Raw genomic sequence first — 16,191 nt, 5'->3', positions numbered from 1 at the left:
TGTCCCAATTTCCAACACTCATAAAAAGGGTTCCTTTATAGGTTAGCTCATTCTTTCAAATCATATGTATTCAGAGTGTCCCTGACTATCACTGTATTAATTTTCAAGGCATATTACTGTATAGTTTTGGAGAAAACTAAAAGCACCACCCAAAACATCAAACTCCCCAAAAAGTTCATTCTTATACTGTATTCATGAAAAAGATAAGTTGCATAATGTTGCACGGTTACAAACTTTTTTCATTCTTATACTGTATTCATGAAAAAGATAAGTTGCATAATGTTGCACGGTTACAAACTTTTTGTTTATTTATTTTGGAGAGAACATGAATAAATAGACATTTGGATTTCACTGTTGACACTGTCCTTTAATATTTACACAATTAACTTTTTATATAAAAAAAAGTAAAAAAAAAAAAAAAGTTAAATAATCTAATGCAGGGTTCAAATACAGCAGTGTTGTTTCAATTAAATATTCAAATAATTTACAATTATACTAACATAAAATAAAAAAAAAATATTAATAAAGCTTTCTTCTTATTGCACTCTTTTGGTGTTCCATCCAATGTGGCGTTTCTTAAAATTTGTTTTAAGAAATGCTACCTCATGTAGTGTCCATCAGTGGCATGTGACACATTGCCAGACCTCATCAGTTCCAATTACAGTTTTGGGTATATCTACACATGTAGGATGATACCACTGTTGGCAACTGCAGCACTGGACCATAAGCTCCTTGTAATGTGCTGTTCTGCAAACACAGTAAACTGGTACTGCAGTTTTGGTCACATTTCCCTGAGCTTCACTCTCTCGAGTCTTTATGCTAAATGTGATGCTGTTTTTCATTAATGAAGCATACAGCTGTGACCTCAGCCTGCCTTCATTAAACATGCATAGCTCTGGTGGATGACCCTTGCATAGAGCATATGCAAATGCTACTGAAAACACACAACAGAACATAAAAATGTTCTGACTCTGCACATACCATCCAGAAAACATAAAAATATTCTGACAGAGGCCCACACCAACCATCACACACACAAAACTGACCAGATCCCCACATTCACAGAAAGCTGATTTTCACCACAAAATAAATTGCTAACTGTGATCCAGTGGTTTTGCCGAATGTGCAAAATCTGCACAAATTTATTTTGTGGAGTTCCCACAATCCCTCCATTTGCAATAGCACTAAAGGGCAGAACGGACTGAAACCCATCATTGTGCACATTGTCCTTTGCCAAGATGTAGCTGGCCAGGTCGATGATATCAGAGGTCAACCAAAAATCCTGGTGAAGGATTTGTTGCAGCATGTTTACTTTGGTTGGCCTGGATAGTCTTCTAGGAGCAGTTATTTCAGATGGATTTAACACGTCCCAGATTGGCCCCTCAATTTTTGACCGTCTTCTCCTAATATTCTTCCCTGGAGCTTTCTGTAAATACAGATGATACAATTTATTATTTTGATTTATAAGCCACTTAACATTTAAATTTAATGTTGCATGCATATAAAATGTTATAACTGCTTAATGTTGTGTGTGATATTAGTTTATTTAGTGTGTTTTTAATGGGGCACAGCAGTGTTAATGCTAAGTTTGGATTGGGACATTCTAGAAAACCACAAGATAAATGTTAAGGCCCATGAGATTAAATGCATTCATAATCATGAAAAATAAACCACGTAATGCAATTATGGCATGGAAGTAAAGCATAAGTTCAAGTGTTATTTTAATTATTTAAATAATTTTACCTTTCTCTGTTTTTCAGTCTGCTCGAGTGTTTTGGGCTCCACATAGATTTGATCAGCACTATTACCTTTTGTCTCTGCCTGTGATGTGCATTAGTGAAATTAAAGAACATAGCAAATGTGCTTACCTACCACCAATTTTACAATAGACAATCATACAAGTGCAACCAAGCAGTGAAAGTTGTTTTAAGATTTTAGATTGTAAGACATGATACTGTCAAGTACAAATGCATACTTTAAATGTATCAATTTAACATACTATTTGTGCAACTTCATGACAATGTCTTGAAAGGCTGCATTGCTATCATAATTGCACCATTCACTCGCCATCAGACCAATTACATTTTTTTATCTAAGATATTAATGATAGTTATAAGGAAAAAAAAACTGATTTTGGATCACATCTTCTTGTTTTTCCTTATGTACTTCTGGGGGTGCCTTTGAAGGCTTCTCCTGACAAACACACACAAATTTGATATATATCACAGTTTTAAGCAAATACCTAATTGATTTTAAACAAATAACTGTACAAACACAGATAATTCAACTACTTCTACTTGTGACTGTTTATAATAATAATAATAATAATTATAATTATTATTATTATTATTATTATACATTACAATTAAAAGTACCTTGCTTCTCACATCTTTGAATGGCAAACCCTTCACTAATGGAGAAACGTATACTCTTTTACGCTTCTGACTTTTAATGAATATATAAACTATAAAAATACATACTACAAATCATCATAAAAGTTTAAAAAAATATAAAATCAAACACACAATGTTTATAAATATAAAAAAAATCCTTAATAACTATATAAAAGACTGGTTGGGGCGTGTGGCGCGTAATTATAGAACATGGTCGCATTGAACAATGGTGGGGGTGGGGTAAATGTAAAAAAAGAATCTCTACGTTTCTTTCTTGATCTTTCTGTGTCATCATCAGGCGGGTGCACGGCGCTGTGCACTTTTGCATCCTTTTGCTATTATCCAGCATGCTAAAAGCAGCCAGTCGTGTAGAGTCTCTTCTCGGGAACTGAGTTTGGTAGGTTCATTGGCTTGTTTCCATCTGTCCTGTTGGTCCGCATTGTCTGTGTACCGTTTTGATAGTGTTCGTAAGGACCACATCAATTCTTTAAAGGCGAACCCAGTACTGCACAACACTTTCTGGGATTCTTAAAATGTGTGTATTAAGCTTTTATCTCTGTTTCTTTGGAGCTTATGTCCGTTATTCATCTGCATACTTGTGACTCTGCTGGATATGCTGAGCCAGTACAATGCGGCCACTCTCTACCGTCCGCCGTCTGTGATAGTAACTGCGATGGACCGTAGAATATGCCAGACCATAAATTAGTATGCCATATATAGGCTGGGCCGTGTGTGCGTGTTGTGTGTGTGTATGCTATTCGTGGCCCCTGGCCCCCCCTCGTAGTCATCTTACTCTTACTACGATCCCTCACGCAAGCCTCCCTGCCCCGTTTTCCTGTGCTATGTGTTTCTGAGGAATTGGCCTGCCGGAACAAAGACACATTTGGAAATCGCTGGACTCTGAGGTTGCATACAAAAAAAAAGACAAGTCAGCAAATACCTTCCGTTAAAATCTCCCGAGACAAGTATGTGCAAAATGAAAATTCCTACCGCACTGCATATATACTGAATCACCAACATTAAAGTTTGATCAGATGTCCCGTCGGCCATTTATTACATATCTTTGATGGCAACAGGCTATCTCTACTTAAGAATTCCTGTAGATGAGTTTTTGGGCCCCTTAAAATGATATGTCAATGATTGTTGATCCCTCACATGTATTTTTGGTCAGCCTGTATATATACTCCTCGGCATAAGCAGTGTGTTTTGTGGTCCCTAGTGGGGTACACACTACACACCTCTACACACTCAAACCTCTACATATTCTTCTCTATCGCTAAGCATTCATGTTCGTTACCATCAAATAATGAACTTGGTGAGGAGAGAGAGAATATCCCCTAACATCTGACAGTAATCATCAGACCAGACCACAGAGTTGCATGTGTACTAAGCAAATCTCCAAACTAACAATGAACACTATAACAGTTTTCTTCGCCATCAAGGTCAAGAGGTGCTCTCTCTATTACCTGCTGGAAGTGGCTCTCGAGAGCTGTGTTTCGCTTGCTGTTTCACATCATCATCTGAAGAAAAGAAATGTTTTCAATTTTATATACAATAGAAATATTAATGTTTATGTACTCAGCACGCACATCTTTCTATAAGTTTGACATAAACAGTTTAAAACAATAGGAACAGTTAATTTTTTGAAGAAAATTAAAAATGTAATGCAAAAAAAAAAAAAAATAGAATAAGCATATACATAGTAATACTCAACACAACCCAATTGGCTCTAATTCAGCACATCAATTTGTGGGACACCGCTACCTCCCTCTGAAGCATTAAGCAAAGTAGGCTACGGGACAGCCATCCTGAATAAAAGTTCTTTAACTGTCATGCTTGTCAGTCATTGTACATGATGCAAAAACACAGGTGGCTGCTGTAATGCAATGTCCTCTAAAAAATCCACAGCAGGTCAAGTTAGAGATTTCAACATAAGACCATACTGCATGGCTGTGTGCTGTCAATATTCTACATGAATAGAACTCACACTGTGTTAATTACCTTCTAGTCCTCAGCAGCAATGTTTTCTTCCTCAAATTCCAGTTTTCCCACTTGTTGCATAAGCACTACTAAGTTGTTGTAATGCTTTGCCACATCGTCTCCACTGCAGGGACTACAAAACACAACTGTGGCACTGAGAAGCACCTCATCCATCTGCTTCAGATTGGTTGAACATGCAAGTAGCCCAAATGTGTGCATTCCAAGCTTGTAGTGTCTTTGCATACTACAATAACAGCAAGAAAAAGCAAAACTAGTTTTAAACTAGTATTTTCTTTAAACTACTATCCCTTTCTCAAAAATACCTACTGTTTTTTGCACAGATCCTTAGCATTTTTCATTATGTGGCTTAAGCATCTATGAAGGATGGGAAGATCAAACTGTTCTGCCTGGTATTGGCCAGTGATAACTTCAAAGTACTTCTGCAGAAGATCCTCCAGACTAGTTGCGCAGAATGTAAAAGAAATGGAATTTAGAAGACCTAGGAGCCATCACCAAATGATCATAATTGGCCTTTTGGACGGCCCTTTTTCCCCATACAGCTGTATCATGTCAGTTTGTCAGACAACGCTGCAAAAATGTATGTGAACAGAGGTCTGGAAGAGGAGATTAGGTAGGTTGCAACTGGAAGAGGAGAGCTGAGAGGAGATGCCCCCTTGTGGATGTAACGATGCCGCACTGCTAGCTTCATACACATGAGTTATGGTTGGACTTGTGTGCGTAGTGTTGCTCTTCCTTTGTTTGAGATTATACTTCCAGTTGCATCCAGGATGAACCAATTGTCCTCCTTGCACCTTTTGTAAAACACTGATAGTGTTTTCTTTGACCACATCATTATGCCCTTTGGGTGCATCATGACTCTCTGGAGGACTTCATTGTCTGAGCCCTTCTTGTCATTAATTAGCATTTGGAGACTTAGAAGTTCGTTTGAATGAGGTCTTTTCAGTTGTCTTTGGCTCCATGAAATGGTTTTCAGAACCTCTTTTGTTGGCGCTTCATCTCTGCCCCCAGACTGCATCACCATCTCTGGGAGTTTTTGCATGGAATCCAAATAAACACTTCTGGGTAGTTTGCTTTCCAGAGTTTCTCCAGTAGAAGTACGTGCATCTGCAAGCACTGGCCTCCCTTTTAGTTCAGTGGTACTGTGGCACACATCTCCCCCTGTGAATAGCACAGCAGTCTTCAGGGTGACCTCATCTGTGACTTCCACAGTAACATTAATGGGACAATCTTCAAAACGGCAGTAGCCAGTGCATTTGAATATGGGGATGGTGTTTATTTAGTGAGCGTTGCAGGGGTTTTGATTGACCTTATTCCCTTTGCAACCAAAACTGCAGTATGGGTGGATTGACCTTATTCCCTTTGCAATGCGTTTGTCCCACTGTAATCGCCCAGAAAACATCTTCCTTTCTGATGCTCTCAGGTCTTGCCATTCTTTTTTGTCAAAAAAAGAAACATGGCTCCTGTGGCAATCTATATCTAAAGAACTTCTATCTTCTGCCTCACTGCTTTCTGTAGAAATGTGTAAGCAGATTCAGCCAAGTCAGATTCCTTGTCATTATCCCACAACACAAAAAAATAATTCCAGTGATTTTTTTTGGATTGGAAAAAGATATGCAGAATTTTACTATTAAACAGATTAATTGTATTATGTTTTTATAAATTACTAGTTTCCATTTCTGTAATGGTGAACCTGTAACATTGCAATCTACAGTATGTTATATGTGTGACAGTTTCACATTACTCAAAGAGAGTGGACATTTTGAGGTAAAGGTGACAGCAAATAATTAGTGCTATTTCTTCAGTTATTTTATTTATTTATTTTGTATTCAAACTGTTTTTCCCCACATTGCATAATTCTCGTAAATTGTCATGTAATATCTCTACTTGCTTTTTTCATATCAAACTGCTATTTTTGGATGTGAAACCATATTGAAGGTTGCCAAAAAGGACCTTTCTTTTTAATATTCTGTAAGTATGGCTTTCCATACTTAAGCAAAAAACATATATACAATTTAACTACCTTTTGACTTGGAAGATTCAAACTCCTTTTTCAGCATGTGGACTACCTTTTTAAAGATGTTGTCAAATTCTCACAGGAGACCTGAAAACACACATAAACATCAACACAAAGTAAACCCTTAATAATACATAAATACTGAACTGGTAAATTTTATCTTCTGATCAGGGAAATGGTAATTTGTATTATAGCCAAGCTTTACCAGATGACTCCAGGATTGCAGTGTCACTTTCAGGCACAAGCGCCCTGTAGGTGAGAGTGTATAATAACTTCATGCCAACCTTGACATCACACTCCACAAGGTCTGTCCTCAACATCATGATCATGTCTCACTTTTGAGCCACTCTTGATCTCTGAAGTGTCCTGATAAAGAAAAGTTAAAATAATAACTTCATGGTAACCTTGTCATGAGTAACAAATTGTTATTTTACATTTTAGAATGTATATTCATAAACACTGTAAAGTACATTGAAGAGTTTAGAAAGTCTTTTATTCTTAACTTTGTCATTATTATTGAAGCAGAAACAGGGTACAAATATAACTGTACTACCTTTTCATCTGAAGACGGCTTTTTTCAGCACGAAGACTGTCATCCTTTAAATCTTTTTGTGAGAAAATCTCCCAGATTTTTTCTCCTGAAAAAAATAGACATGATCAGCAACACAAAGTAAACCCTAACAAATAAAAAAAATGGCATTTGAATGGCTTCTTTTTATAACAAAAAGGGGAAAAATACCTTCCAAAGATGTGCTGTGGCTTTTTACTTGATTTTTACCGGATTTGCAAATATGTATTAAGCACTTCCAAGTCTTTGCAGACATCTCCCATATAAATCAGCATCATCATAAACACTGTAGTCCTTTATTTTGGACCCAGGTTTAGCAAATTTGTCAATACTTTTAATAACATTTGTTCCAGGCTTTTTTTGGGAATTTCTCCTTGACTTTAAAATGATGACAAAATTGAGAAAGAATAAAAACAAGTTTTTAGGAAAACACACAAATCTATGATATGTTATGGTATACCACTTACAAACTAGTCAGTTAAGTGTAATACTTGCCTTTCAAAAAGGTGGTGAAGGTGTAAGGTTCTGGAAATAAACACACATAGACGCGTTTAAACAAACCACAAAAATCCACATGCAATCCATGGTGCATGCCTATGCACCATGGCTCAATTATAAAATGATGGGCTCATATTTAGCCCCCTAATCCCTCTCTGCACGAGGTCAAATATAACCTGGAGCTAAAAAAGGACTTCCTTCTTACTTTTTTCATCAAAAAATATCCTATATTGTTTATATAATTTTTATTTTTTAATAAGATATAAACATCATGTATATGCAGGGTTTTTATGTGATTAAGACATATTTTTTCTAACTGTAAATTTAATAGCTTTTTACCTCAATGGTTGTAATATTAAATTAGTCTTCATTTTTTTGCACTATATTTGCCATTTTAAATAAAAGAATGCAGTGAATAGTTAATGCATGTTGTGGCTCTCTTCTGCAAAAACATATTTTAAAAAGTGCCATTTTATGACTGGGCCACTAGATGAGATGACTTAACTGGAGAAAATTTATTGGAATAAACTGAACCAAAATATTTTAGTGAAGCCAATTTGCTCCTTTATGCATGCAAGTATATTTAGACTATACTGTATGTATACACACACACACACATACACACTACACATATATATATATATATATATATATATATATATATATATATATATATATATATATATAGATAGATAGATAGATAGATAGATAAATATATATAGATATATATATATAGAGAGAGAGAGAGTGTGTTAAAGGAATTTTTTAATCGTTTTTGAAGTATTTGTTTTCAAGGTGTAAAAAAATCTTTCTTATAGTTTCACCCATTTACCCATTCATTTTGTGACAATGAGTGTGTTCCTATAGAAGAGCAAAAAAGTCTCATGGAAATAGTTAAAAAGCATTCTATTGCTTAAGAACTAACTGTACAATAAATAATGAATAATTAAATAATAAAAAAAATGTTACTATATAATTCATTACATTAAGACAAAATAAAAAAGTAATGTATTTTTTGATCATTTAATGGCCAATAAAAAAGACTAATACTGAAAACAAATAATGAATAATTGAATATTAATACATAAATCAATATGTAATATTAGAAGCGAATTTACAAAAGAAAAAATGTAAAAACACTCAATGAGCAGATCATCAACATAAAAATACACATGAATGAATTCATAAATAAAATTATTGCAAATTTAAAAACAATAAAAAAAAATAATGGATTCACAAACAGAATTATGAATACATGTCTAATCAGGCATAAGGGCAATTATGTTTCCATTTGTCTTACATTTGCCTGCTGTGTTTCTATATTAACCATCAATTAGCCCTTTTTAGCCTCCTGTATTTAGCAATTCCATGTACTTTGGTAAAATGAGGTCAAACTATAAATAAAAGTTATGGTGGGATGGACATAAGTTATATTTTGAGCTTGTGAATTGATTTATTAACAATTCATTCATATTTTATTTGCAATAAGATGTAATTTACATATAATACATATATTTTTTTATTGCCAGTCAAACAGACAAATAATGACTTAGGCTACTTTTTTTATTCAGTCTGTTTCAGAATGAAGCATTTAATATTTGGCAATCAAGTTTACTTCCCTCGCCTGCTTTATTGTAAAAGAATGTGTACAATCAGTTCTAGGGTACTTACATGCTTTACGTTATGTGCTTTTAAACAATTATACTAATTACTAGTAAATGCTCTGACCTCAAACTGTAAATGTTTTAACAGAGATTTTATTTTATTTTTTATGTATTGTAATACATGTTGTTTCTTATTGAAAATAAGAACATGTTCTTAATAAACTTGCCTGGTTAAATAAAAGTAAAAAAAAAAAATATATATTTATAAAAATAAAAAAATGTGTGGTCACTCAATGTGTGTGTCATATGTTTTCATATATGTGAACATATAGATCACATATGTGTCCACATATTTGCGTCATATATGTACTGCATTATAATTACTGTAGGCTATAACCAACGCTAACAATAACACAAATCGAAAACCTAACACATTTAAAATTTTATCAATCAAATCACAGAAAAAAAAAGTGATTGACAGCATGTGAAAGCCAATCACTCTCTTGGAAACCTGAATACCTGTCAAATTGGATCCTTTTTAGCAATGCGGTTCTCAGGTTACACAAAACTCATACAAAGTAAAAGTAGCCAGTAAAGGTCAGTAAAAAAAAAAGGCAAGTAAAGTACACAGTGCCAGAAAAGTACAGAAAAAAAATTATCGCAGTTCAATTATATGCTAAACACATAAGAAACATTTTATACTGTAGAGTATGTAAGTTTCAAACAAGTGTTTAAAAAGTTAATAAAACACTAATAAAATGACATAAAACACTTGCAGTTAAGAGGACAAAAGGTAGTCTGGAAAGTTATATTTGATGACGTTTAAAGGAAAACATTGACCTGGCTAAACTAATTTGAGTCTTGCACCCTGTAAAAAACCCTAATTAGAAATGTATACCTTATCTTTGTAGTTCAAAAAGACATAAAAAGACATACTTTGCTATTATTTTTATTTGAGTGTGAATAGTAGAACACTATCATGTTCATGTTTTGATTGGAACAACATATATTTTTAGAGTTTTCCTTAGTTTTTATTTTTATTGTACAGAAAGCTTGATTTTCAGAAAAATGCAGTACAACATATGCAATGTAACAAGAGTTTTATAAAGACTGAATTACAGACAGAAAGTTCGTTAAGCATTATGTAACCGGTATTATTACATTTCACAATAGATGCTAATGTAATTTTTAAACAATTAATCACAAACAAATTATGATAATATGATTTAATTAAGTGTGTACATTAGTGTGCAGCAGAGAGTCAATAAATCTCTGCAGGTGCTAAAGCCACAGTAGACACAGTTGTGCAGTCTGATGGGTTGCACATGAGTACAACAGCATGCTGAAAAATGCTGTTGTTCTTCAAAATGCACCTAGTTGTTTTCTGTAATAAAAAAGCAAAGAATTTATTAAAGTGTGATCATATTCAAACAGGGACATGACACTGCATCACTTTTATTTTTTGTGTTATCAACTGTCTTTCCCTATCTCTGTGATTTGCCACTTGTTGTATAGATTTTCATTTAAATAGATAATTCAACAGTTAATGTCAATACCATATAATTGTAATGATTCAGTCAAGGAAGTGAGGAATTCACGCTGAGCAGTTTTATTCAATAGACCGATAAATAAATACAAAAAAAAATATAGATATAAGAAGGCATATCACCATATAAAACACCAACCGACAACCAAAAACAAAACTGACAGGGCTATAAAAATATAGATATAAGAAATTACACTGAAGGTGAGGAAATAGTAACCATGGACACAAATAACGACTTCTCAAATGGATAATGAACATAATCAGTTAATGTAATGTAATTATTCATTGTGTGTATATTGTATATAGTGCTTGAAAAGGTGAAAGTGTGTTGAATGGACTTAGTTTTTTGGGGGTGAGTTTATCTTACATTTTCTTCAAAACTATGAAGTAAAATGAATTGTCAATGAATGAATTTTTATGAGCGTTTAAATATAAGGAAATAAACCAAGTGCAACAGTGGAGTTTGATGTTTTGCATATAAGTGTAAATATCAGTGCAACATGGAGTTTGATGGTTTTGGGTGATTTTGATTTCGTTTTCTCCAAAACTATACAGTAATATGCCTTGAAAATTAATACAGTGATAGTCAGGGTCACTCTGATACATTGATTTGAAAGAATGAGCTACATAAAGGAACATGTTTAGATGGGTTGGAAAATAGGAGGGATAGTCAATGCTAGGGATGAATTTGTTGTTTTGGGTGATTTTGCTTTTAGTTTCTTCCAAAACCATACAGTAAAATGGCCTTGAAAATTTCATACAGTGATAGTCAGGGTCACTCTGAATACCTATCCATTGACAGAAGGAGCAACCTATAAAGGACCTTTTTATGAATGTGGGAAAAGGGACACAGTGCAATGCAACATATGGAGTTTGAGTTTTGGGTGATTTTGCTTTTGTTTTCTCCAAAAACTATACAGTTTAACCTGCCCTGAAAAATTAAAACAGTGCTAGTCAGGGTCACTCTGAATACATATCCATTGACAGAATGAGCTAACTCCAAAGGAACCTGTTTTATGAGTGTGGAAAAAAAAAAGAGGACATAGTGCAAATGCTTGGATGCATTTTGTGTTGGGTGATTTTGCTTTTAGTTTTCTCCCCCCCCCCAAAACTATACAGTAAAATGGCTTGAAAATTAAACAGGGATAGTCAGGGTCACTCCGAATACTATCCATTGAGCAGAATGAGCTAACCTATAAGGCCCTTTTATTAGAATGTTGGGAAAAAATGGGACACAGGGCAATTGCAACAATGGAGTTTGATGTTTTGGGTGAATTTGGCTTATAGTTTTCTCCAAAACTATACAGTTAAAATGCCTGAAAATTCACTACAGTGATAGTAAGGGCACTTGAATATATAACATTGACAGAATGACTAACCAATAAAAGGAAACATGTTTTAGACGTGGTCGGTTGCGGGTTGTTTATACATTGACCCGCGCATCACTGGAGCCCAAACTTTAAAATACTCTTTTGTTCATATATTTTGCAATTTTCTGGTTTAATCATGATCAGATGTACCTGATTCTTCTGCATAAAATAACTTAATAGTTTACTTCACAGGAGTTCTGCCCGACTCTGGGGGTGCAGGTCATCAGCACGTAAAAAGCCTAGATGCCCCAGAAAGATTCCAGTTATTAACAAAGAGCAGTTTCTGTTCTTACACCATGACAATAAACTACATTCAAAGTAAAAAGTCTACTGAACCTTTTGTGTTCTTTACATGCGGAAGCTGGGTCCAGACAAGATGATCATCGGAGGCTTATGTGCTGCTACTATCTCGATCAGGTTCCTTGAAGTCCCTCTCCATCGCCATCAGAACTTTCACATTGAAGACCTCGGGCTCATATCAAAGTTTTATGACTTTTGACGGTTATGAGCCCGCCACAAAGTGGTCCTGCTGACAAGCTGCTGTCCATTTCTGCACAAATGTCCTCTGAGAGTATGAATGAAAACAGACACATTTTTCACTTTGGTCTTAACATTAAAGTTACATTAAACGCTGGAGTTAACTTAAATAACCTTAAATTTTCTTTTCAGGTTGAGAAAAGTGTTTATGCTTTTCTGAGCCTTTCTGTTAAAAACTTAACTTCTACATTCTATCACTTTACTAACCTTATAACACCCATCACAATGCAGTCGCTTAGGAGTCCCATGACTGCAGATGCAGAGAACCCATGCTCTCACCTCATCTTTTACACAGGTAATTCTGTCAACTGGTGCTACTAATAATGCAGTCTCTGTCAAGGTGATGCACACATGGTCATTCCTCCCACTTGAGAGGTCTAGGTAAAGATCTGGCTTAATGCTTCAGTAGGCATCTTTAGCTATAATCACAAGGCATGTATTTCTTTATGCCTTCCTGATGAGTGGTTTCAATTCTGTTTCCTCAAAATCTACTGGCTTTGGGCTCCACTTGGCTTATTGCCCAGCCTCTCATATCACACATAGCCTATTGCGGCCTCTGTATAACATGGCCTATCTAGGCCTTTGCATTATGCAGCCTATCGTGGCACTTCCACATAACAACTTCGCTCTTTGTGGTCATCAAACAAGTCTCACTATTATTGTTTGTGAAAACTCTGCCTATTGTTGCATTCACATTACACAGCCTGTCACAGCATTCATAAAATGGCCTAACGTGGCCCTTTACATAACTCTGCTCATTATGGTTGTTTGGTAAGTCTGACCATTATTATTCATGAATCTCAGCCTATCATAACCCTCCAAATAACTGATCTATAGTGGCTTTTATGTTACATGACGTCTAGTGTGTTATACCCTGGTGTTTGCCGGCCTAATGGTGAAATCGTGCCTTATGTTTATATTAATATTTATGCTGCCTTCCGGCCATAAAAGTATTGTATGTTTCTCTTTGCTAGCTAATACTGGTGGCGGTTTCATTCGTTTTTCTATTAAATCTTTGGCCGACTTCACAAATACTTCCCTTCATAATTGGCCAATCATATCTTTCATCGCCATTTACATAATTGGCTTATTGTGTCCTTTGCATAGCATGGCCTATTGTGGCCATCAGGTAAAACGCTGGGGCAGGATGTGTTTGATTGCCTCCGTCTGCTTCTGCACGGCGGAGAACTGTTGGGCGAAGCTCTCCACCGCATCGCCGAAAAGGCCAGCCTGGGAGATCGGGGAGTCCAAGAAGCGGTGCTTGTCGGACTCCCTCATATCTGCCGGGGTAAGCCAAAGGTGGCGTTCCTGGACCACTAGCGCGGACATCGTATGACCCAGGGACCGCGCTGTGACTTTCGTCGCCCGTAGGGCAAGGTCTGTCGCAGTGCGCAGCTCCTGCAGGACACATGGGTCAGAACTACCCTAGTGCAGCTGCTTTAACGCCTTGGCCTGGTAGACCTGCAGGAGGGCCATGGCGTGCAGGGCAGAGGTGGCCTGTCCAGCAGCTACCTAAACCTCAACAGCCAGCTCGGACAAGAATTTACAGGCCCTGGATGGGAGCCGTGGATTACCCCACCAGGCGGCAGCACTTTGCGGGCAAAGCTTCATTGCAATAGCGCGCTCCAACTGGGGGGATCTCCACATACCCCTTACGCCCTGCCGAGGGTAGTGAGGATGGAGTGAGGCACCAGATCTGTTTCTCGGGCAGCAGGCCTCCAGACCCAGTAAGCTCCTCATGCACTTCCGGAAGAATGGAACCGAGGTGGCTGCGGACGGCCGGGCGCGGCAGCACCCCTGCTAGCTGGAACCAATCATCGCCTGAGCTGCTCGGGAGATGGAGGCCCTCAGACGCCTCTGGCCAGAACCGCAGTAGCCCCTCCTTTAGAAGGAAGAACTAAGACACGGAGACATGGGGGAGGGGGACCTCACCCGTTACTGATCTAAGAAGGGAGCCTCGATCACCAAAGCATCCGCGATGGTCATGTTCCCCACAAAGAGAACATGACTCATCACACGAACGCTGCCTCCAGCATGCTCGAGGCCCAGGCACAGAGATGCAGCGACGCGGACCATCAACAGATGCAGCCAGGAAGCCACCACATCCAGAAACGCATCGAAAGTGGAAAGACATCTTTTAAATAGACGCCCCATCACTTTTTAAGCCTCTTTAAAAATGCTCTTAAATAAGAAAACACCAAAGTGTTGGAAGCTCAGGGGAGTGAGCTGCAGCGCGACTGCAGAATGGGAAGCTGCAAACGCTGAGAAAGGCAGCAGCACCGGGTAACCCTCGCTGACGCAAGCCGTAACCCTAACACTGGGCCAAACTCGCCTTGACGACACTCTTGCTTGAGAAGCTGAAGGCTTGGCTCCGAAGCGAAAAGTTGAATGTGCGACTGCACGCGCTCTCTCTCTCCAACATTCATTGGCTTGTTTTGTTGACACTCAAAGGCGATTTGTCTCTCTAGCGAGATCCCCGATTTCATCAGTCACTGACGTAAACATTGAACGTGACTGACTGAAAGGGAAGACCAACTACACACTGACTACAAAAGATGGTGTAGAACAGGATAAAGGATAAATAATGACAACCATCAGGAGTGGATTAATGCACAGGCTTGCCTAGGCTGCAGCCTAGGGGCCCCGCGTGTGCAGGGGCCTCGGATTGGCTGAATTTTTTATTCCTTATTATTATTTTACATTTTCTTCAGCACGAACAAAAAAAACCTCTTTGGCCAATAAGAAACATAAAAGGAGGATTTGTTGCAGAGCGTCTGACAAAATGAATGTCTTGTATTGTAGAATGCATACTCAGCACCGCCAAGAGTTTGCGCGATCGTTACATCGAAACCGAAAGTAAAACGCACATTCAAAAGTGATTTTAATACAGCACGTTTTGAGAGCGACTCCCTGATGTGCGTAAATTAGGCTACATAACATATCTAAGCTGTTATTAGTATGTAGGGTCTATGTCTATAGCTCTGGATCATGCTTGAAAAAAATTGGTCTGTATTTGCACTTTGAATATTGAGAGAGCACTTATTGTACACACTTAATACAACTAAGAAAGAACTGTTGTTTATTTTTTATTTATACTGTTTTTATTTTTATGTTCTATTTGTGAAAAGGAGTTCGGTTAGGAGGTCAAACATTCTAGAAGCTCCTAAGTTCAGTTCTAAGTTCTGAAGAGTCTCACATGAAATCATACAGGAGATTAGCCAGTCAGTTGAACAAAACCTTCTACAGTGCTTGAGTGTTGTTGTTTTTACTGCATATGATAATTCATACTCAAAAAGTACAACAGAAAAGAGATGATTAAGTAATTTTTTCCAGTCATGTATTTGGTCATTGAGATATTTTTTTAAAAATATGTAAAAATCTTGGGTAACACTTTAGCATGCTGTTCCATCATTAATCAATAACTACACAGGAAAAAAGAGTAACGCAATATTAACAATCGAGTAACTACTGTTAACTAACAAGAAACTCTGATTAACAAATTAGTAAGTAATAGCACACATATGACACTAGTAGTTTACTATTAACTAATCAATAACTACTATTTTTTCATTCTTCCCAGAGAACTAATGAGAAAGTTTCATAATTCATGCAAAACTTAACAATAAGTAATGCAGGACAAATGACTAGGAGTACATTAAC

The 16,191-nt window shown here is 36.8% G+C and overlaps 1 long non-coding RNA gene across 1 annotated transcript; it reads right to left on the bottom strand.

The window, feature by feature from the left end:
* Positions 1–1,075: 1,075 nt before the first annotated feature.
* LOC122147352 lies at positions 1,076–2,450 on the bottom strand. Its single transcript, XR_006161591.1, has 3 exons — positions 2,376–2,450; positions 1,744–2,193; positions 1,076–1,426 (listed from the first exon to the last, which is right to left on the bottom strand). It is a non-coding gene; the product is annotated as an uncharacterized LOC122147352 (long non-coding RNA).
* Positions 2,451–16,191: the final 13,741 nt, after the last annotated feature.

Source organism: Cyprinus carpio, chromosome A13 (assembly GCF_018340385.1).
Source record: "Cyprinus carpio isolate SPL01 chromosome A13, ASM1834038v1, whole genome shotgun sequence".
NCBI lineage: Eukaryota > Metazoa > Chordata > Actinopteri > Cypriniformes > Cyprinidae > Cyprinus > Cyprinus carpio.
This window is presented reverse-complemented; position numbering and strand designations above follow the sequence as displayed.